The following is a 7074-nucleotide window of genomic DNA, read 5'->3' on the forward strand; positions in this document are numbered from 1 at the left end:
TCGGTTGGTTTATAATGGCTGCCGAAAGTAATACCACCTTCTCGCCCACACACTGGTGGAGAGCCCTGTCACTGCAAACTCATTAGCAGGAGCGATAGCCACGCCAAAATCAACAAATCAAATTGCCTTCTTAATAAGTTGCAGCGTGTCACAGCAAGTTGGATACAACAGTAGTTCACCTGCACACCGTGGATTTACCTAGCATGGTATAGCAGCATCCTCCACAACCTGCTGTTTCTGAAACGGTTATCAGTCAGAGAGCCTTGCAATCTAAGTAAAAGATGTGCTTACTTAGAAACACACTCTTAGAACCTGTACAAAAACCCAATCACTGATCAAAGAAGAATGAATGAGGAGACTTGTGTATTTTCTCCGACCTGTTTTGCTGCTTTCTCCCAAGAAGTTTCTGTCTTTAACACCTTATAGAAGGAGAATACGGCCTCTCTTCTGTTGGTCTTTGTCTGCCTGTTTCAACAGCCAAGCTGCATCGCTGTTTGTGGCTGTCATGGTTACCATTTAGACAAAGCTGAACGATAACGCAGTCAGTCCACTATAGGACAACGCGTCAGCGAAAAGTACAAGCACGTATGACCAAAGGAAGTTATGTGAAGGAGGTCATGCGACAACGCTCACGTGAAAAAATTCAGAGTGATGAAGTCAGAGACGGTCGGGGTGGTTGGATGGATGAAACCCCGGACTTTCATCCAAGAGACAAGGAGTGCATTAGAAAGTGGTGAGAATTTATTTTAATTAACATATTTAAAGTTTAAAGTTAGGTATGTTAAGAAACTCACGTAAAATTGCTTATTTTAACCCAAACCATGATCTTTTCCTACCCTGACCAAATCGTTTTTTTCTTGAAACTAACCCCGTGGTTTTAGGTGGCTAAACCAAAGGCACCTTACTTTTCACACGTAGGTGAGGTAAAACGTGACACTGACACGGTATCCTGTGGTGAAATGTCGGACATTAACTGTTTTGACAGTACTTTATTCGATTACCGTCAAACTGATTTGAAAACCGAGGTGTTTGGGACGTTTATGAAAGAATCCTTTACACCAAAATTTCGAACTAATCTGACGACATTTAATTACTAAAATCACTGAACGAGTCCGTAGCTTTTAGCACTGAAGCTCCCCACTGGTGATGTTGCTTCTCAATGAAAAGCTTAATACAGTTCCTCAAAAACCACAGAAACATGATAAATCATAAATAATAGTCTGCTGAACTATTAACTGAGCTGAATTTTACTGGCCTGAACTAGCAGCAGACTGAATGCACTACTTAACTTGTAGAATATGCCCTGAATGTCACACCAGTATTTCTACTGATCTACTGTATGTACTGAAGTGCATTTGAGCAGAGGAGCGATTGCTTAGCTCAGGAAAAAAAAGAAAGAAAAATGACAGTGAGACAACACAGAGATTGGTCAAGAGAGATGGCTATTAACAGTGTAAATGAAGGGAAACATGTAATGACGGAACCCCAGTGTCACTGATGAGGGTGATGGATGGCTTTCAACTCAAATACATGGCAGTTCATCACTCACCTCAGACATGAACACACACACACACACACACACACACACACACACACACACACACACACACACACACAAAGCAACCCTCCCCTGGTTGCTGATCAGCCAGAGAAGATCACTGCCATACAGCCGCCTTCTCTTTCTGTCAATTAAGGATTATCATTATCTATCACTTATTATTTTCAGGGAACTGATCAATCTTCCCACGTGAGAAATGTCCAAAATAACGAGAAACAGGACCAAATGACAGAATTGACATGAGTCAAAAAATGTATTGGCAGAAGTTTAGTGTTTCTACATAATGATTAACAAATTATTGATACTGCAGACTCTTTTTTTTTTGTGGCAATTAATCTTTTTATTATTTAATTTTTTTAATGCAGCTTCCCTGCCTCCTTATTTTTAGATAAAGTGATATATCATGTAGCCTTCAAAATGTCTTAAATTGCTTTCTTATTACAGACATACAGTTTGATACTAAACAGATTCTCACGTTTGAGAAGCTGGAATCAGAAAAAGATTGGCATTTGTCTTCATAATTGACCTGACCAATTACTTAATAAGTTGTATTTACTTTAGATGATTTTGTCGTAAAACACTTGAAATAATGTGGCAGTCACCTAATTTTTGTTTTTGGTCAATAAATCATTTTCAGAGTTTCTTAAGATCAGTTTTGTTTGACAAATGGTTTGAAACCTTGCGACATTCAACTAGCAGTGATTATAAATATAGAATAGGAGCATATTCTCCCATTTTTAGATTTTTGCCCTCTAACAGTCCCAAACCACAACAACATCCCGAACACCAGTATTATTTTTCTAATACTCGACTAACAAACTGCTTAATAATTCGTTTTTTCTCATTTCCAAGTTTCTCATTTCTCATTTGTTTTCTGCACTGCACACCTGGCTGGGAGTAAGACAGCCAAGGAGAGATAAACTTCATATCCCCCCTCCATGAAACTCTCCCCTCTTCCTCTGCTCTTCACCCCTTCCTTGCTCTGTAGTCGAGGGAAGCGGCGTGGGGCCTAGAGGTGCTGGGTAAACAGTGGTTCTGCAAAGTGCTTTTTCCCGGGCTGTGTATACCGGGGTAATAGAGGCAGTAATGGAGTTTGTTCAGGCTAACGTAATCCTCGATCTGTGAGCGCAGCGTCTGCTGCTGTTTCTCTCTGACGCTGTTCTGTTCCACAGCAGGTACTGATGTGGTTGTCGCTGTCACCGTTACTGCCATTTGGGACTAAAGCAATGTGTGTATGTGTGTATGTATTTGTGTGAATGTGTATTTCCTGCCCAAAAAACTGTGTATCAAAAAATGAATGTGTGTGTGTGTGTGTGTGTGTGTGTGTGTGTGTGTGTGTGTGTGTGTGTGTGTGTGTGTGTGTGTGTGTGTGTGTGTGTGTGTGTATTTGTGTGCATCCTGAGCAAAAATTACAAACAGATCGAGGTTCTGCTGAAAGATGTGTGTGTGGGGAAGAGAAGGTCTGGGGATGTTTGTTGAAAACTCTGTGTGTGTGTGTGTGTGTGTGTGTGTGTGTGTGTGTGTGTGTGTGTGTGTGTGTGTGTGTGTGTGTGTGTGTGTGTGTGGCGACAGAGTAAGAATCTGAAAAATATATGTGTTTGGATGTTATAGTTCACCTTTGGGAGGTGGGATAAGAACAGGGCTGGCGGCTAAGAATGAATTTACGGGGCCCGATCTCCCAGAAACAATTTCTTTATGTGGGTTACACACATTTAGAGTGGCTACTCGTCCCCCCTGGGCTACAGCACGCCACACACAGCTACTGGAGATGGCCAATGAAATACAGAACACCCTTTTATAGCACACATGCTTTTTATTTATTTTTATTTATCCCCTGTAGCTTTCTTTTTCTCCTTCTCTTTCTCTCTCTCTCTCTCTCAGTGTCCAGGTGTCTGTCTCCTCTTTGTTTCTCAATCTTGTCCCTCTTTCTTCTCCTATTCTCTTCTCATCATGAACAGCTACAGGAGGTGGTAAATGAAAAAGAGATCGCCTTTTATATGACACACACTATACTTTTTTTTAGTTCTTTTAGTTGCTCTTTTTGTCTTTGTCTCTCCTGTCTCTCCTCTCCTGTCTTTCTCTCTGTCTCCGTCCTGGCCAGGAGCGCTGACATTCCCGTGGTCCGTGGGACATATCGGTAGAAGGGGTGGATAAAGGAAGTGAGTGGGAGGAAAAACAGGAAGAGTGTGTTAAGAGGTGCAGAGGGAGACATAAAGTTGTGGGATATAAAAACATGAAAGCTTGGTGTATTTTTGAGTATTGATTGCATTTGTACACGTGTGCTTGTGGTCATGTTGCTAAAAGAAATCCAGGTGAAGTGATATCATTTGAACAAGTCCTGCAGTCTGCAGGGTACAGTTGTGCGTGTGTGTTTGATATCTACAATAAAATTCTAAAATGTAGGGAATAATATTACAATTATAAAACAATTAGTCAGGAGTAATTTCAGTATCCTGGTGGTTTGCAGAGCTGTGCATTATCCTCTTACATTGTTCTTCACGTGCAGCCATTCATTTCTCTAAAGCGAACACGCACAGGGGTTTCCCTGTGGCTTAGAGGTTAAGACGCCAATCACAACCTTTGTTGCATCTCCGTCTCTCTTGTTTACTGTTATTTTCCCACTAATAAAGACACGAAACGCCAAACAAGCGAACATGCACATTTATATGCACATGCATCCACACACAAGGGAGTTCAGCCTTCATGATATGAGCGTGATAACTGATTTGTGTTCCCACAGCATGAATAATCAAATTGTTCTGTAACCTTAACATAACTTACAACCCTGAACCTAAAGCCAACACTTGAAACTCCCTTTTAACACACACACACACACACACACACACACACACACACACACACACACACACACACACACACACACACACACATCTGTTTTCTTTGCCATGTCATCCACTTTATCTCTCAGGTGATTTAATTTTTTTTTTTGTACCTCATTTTGAAGGACACACTGTATAATGCGATGCCAACATGGCAATTCATATTTAAGTAATTGGAGCGGGTGTGCAGCCTGTCGCAGGAGGGAGGCTGCACTCACTAAATGTTTCCTAAATAACAGAACAAGAGAAGATTTGCAGTGATTCACTTACATTTGTATGCAGTTAAGTAACTTGAATTAGTTAATAAACACTGATATATCCTGCTCCTTTGAACTTCATTCTCCTCTGTTCCTTGTTTTTCCTTTTATTCTCTCCATTTTACCTTCCTATTTTGTCAAATCTGTGTACCTGTGATTAGTAATGTGAGCAGAATACCAAACTGCGATGGTACCAAATTATGATTTATATCGCTCAAGGGCGGCATTAAAAATACATTTGAGAGCCTCTCTCAGATAAACCAATCAGTGACCACAAACCAACAATACAATCAAACCTTCCTCGTTGCTCCTTGCATCTTTCTCCTCCTGTCAGTTCTCTCCATCCTTATTTTGACACTCCACTTCTCTGCCTCACCTCCCCTGTGTTTTTCACAGAGGGAGAGTGCAGAGACAGATGGAGCAGGACCAACTCAAAAATATATTCACAGTAGGGATCACTGTCCTCGTTTATATCCACACAATGCTGTATAAACAGGTGTAGGTCATGAAAGTCCCGTCAAACAAAATACCTTGTAATAGTGTAATATCGAGAAAATAAAATAGCCACTACAACAGATTCAGCAACTCACAGCCTTTATTATACGCTGTTACCACACTGATGATGCCATTTTCACCATAAAGTTATCATATTCACCAACAGCACATCTTGTGATCCGTGGTGCTGCGCAGAAGAAACCCAACGCTGGATTTAGGGGACACATCTTCTAATTTTTAAAACGTGAAAGCAGCACAACATTTATATCTCATGAAAAGACCAACCAAAGCTCTAATTAGTGCAGCTAGATTTTCATAGGAGACTTGTAATAGTGCGTCACGGAGGAGGGCAGCATAAAGCCTCCCTGTCAGTTTTCACTGTCAAATAAAGCGACACATCATTTAGCACCCCCAGAAGTATGGCAGCTGATAGAATGAATCTGCAAGAATCAATAAAAACCGCTGAACACCAGCCTCGCCTGAAATAGCGCATTGAAACCTGCGCCATATGTCCGAAATACGCACAGCTACCCGCGTGCCCAGATATCCAAATGTATGTGTGTGTGAGTGTGTAGTTTTATGTCAGAGAGAGAGAGAGAGAGAGAGAGAGAGAGCTTATGGGTTGTGCAACACCTGAAACAACCGCAATCATTTGTCTTTGCTACTTAAAATCATAACGGTGTAAATAAAACTGATTCCGGACCAGGCTGATGGGTGTTACAATGACAAATGTTTTTTTTCATGCCTTCATATTACCTAATCCTTTTCTATTTCCTAAAATGGAACAACTGAAGTGTAACCCAGTCCGTGCGTAAATTGTATCCAACGACGAGGTAACCAGTCGACTGTTGTACACTTGTATCCATGCCTATCAGGTGGGACAGTAATTTACTTTTATCACCCTTACTTTTCATACAGAAAACAAACAAAAAAAGCGCATTAAAACCATGAGATGTACCGGGCTGTTCTGCCCAGGTGGAGAGGCTATCCAGTGAACCATACCTGTTGGTGCGGTGTGGTCTTGTTTTGTTAGCCCAGCAGGTGAACCTCTCTCCTCATAGCCGTTCCGCTATCCGAGAAGGAGGAGAGACTCGCATCCCCTCTCCTCTACCGTAATAACGGCTCCTCTCTGTGACACCGGCCGCTCTGGTTCGAGTGGAGCGAAAAAGTTGAACCTTACCATCCACCTCCGAGGCAACAGGGGGGAAAAAAAGGGGGAGCCGGTTTTGGATGTGACCTCCTGGGGTAAAAACCAGCGTGCTGCCCCTGCGACTACTCCGATGCAAGAAAAGGTCCCCTGAAAGTTCCGCTCCTCTCCTCCTCTTTTGCCCAGAAACTTTAAGCCATGCCGACAGGGAGGAAACACCCGACTTGAAACACCCTAATCGGGGAGTCGTCTTCGCACCGAGAAGCTCCTTTTTATCCTCTTCTAAGGAAGTGATAAGAAAATAGCCCAGTGGCGGGACAGAGGTGCGATGCGGTCGGGGAGTCACGCAGACTGTTGTTGCACTCCTGCTTGTCCGCCTGGAAGATGAAGTGCTGCTTGACAGTCAGCTCCGAAGTGGGGCAGCGCCCCCCAGCGGGCTGATGAGGGAACAACTGCCCAGAGAAGTGCACGCAATCAACGTAAATAGCACTGTACAGTAATGGGAGGAAGGCCATGTGGGCTGCGCCAAGATGTGTCGGATATATGATATTAGTCGTCTCTTGTCAGTGACAGTCAAACAGAAAGAGACACGGGCCAGTTCATCTGCACGAAACATAAACTACTCCCACGCACTCCCACGCACAGAACTCCAGATGTGTCAGCAATAACTCTTGCGGGGATGGGTGCAGTACAGGGAGGAAATCTGAAATGTTTGTCAGTTCAAGAAGTACAAAACAATATTGTCGATCTCTGTCCAACTCTCTCTCCCTCTGTCCT

At 42.6% G+C, this 7074-nt stretch overlaps 1 protein-coding gene across 1 annotated transcript in view; it reads right to left on the reverse strand.

The window, feature by feature from the left end:
* LOC138193316 (chemokine-like protein TAFA-2) overlaps window positions 1–6637 on the reverse strand; it is a 77006-nt gene extending 70369 nt beyond the window's left edge. The window contains exon 1 of the mRNA XM_069141290.1: window positions 6153–6637. The gene's annotated coding sequence lies outside the window, so the exon portion shown is untranslated. The remainder of the gene's footprint in view (window positions 1–6152) is intronic.
* Between the last annotated feature and the right edge of the window lie 437 nt (window positions 6638–7074).

This window comes from Embiotoca jacksoni, unplaced genomic scaffold (genome assembly GCF_022577435.1).
Source record: "Embiotoca jacksoni isolate LCO1_2020_lvr unplaced genomic scaffold, fEmbJac1.0.p SCAF_9, whole genome shotgun sequence".
NCBI lineage: Eukaryota > Metazoa > Chordata > Actinopteri > Embiotocidae > Embiotoca > Embiotoca jacksoni.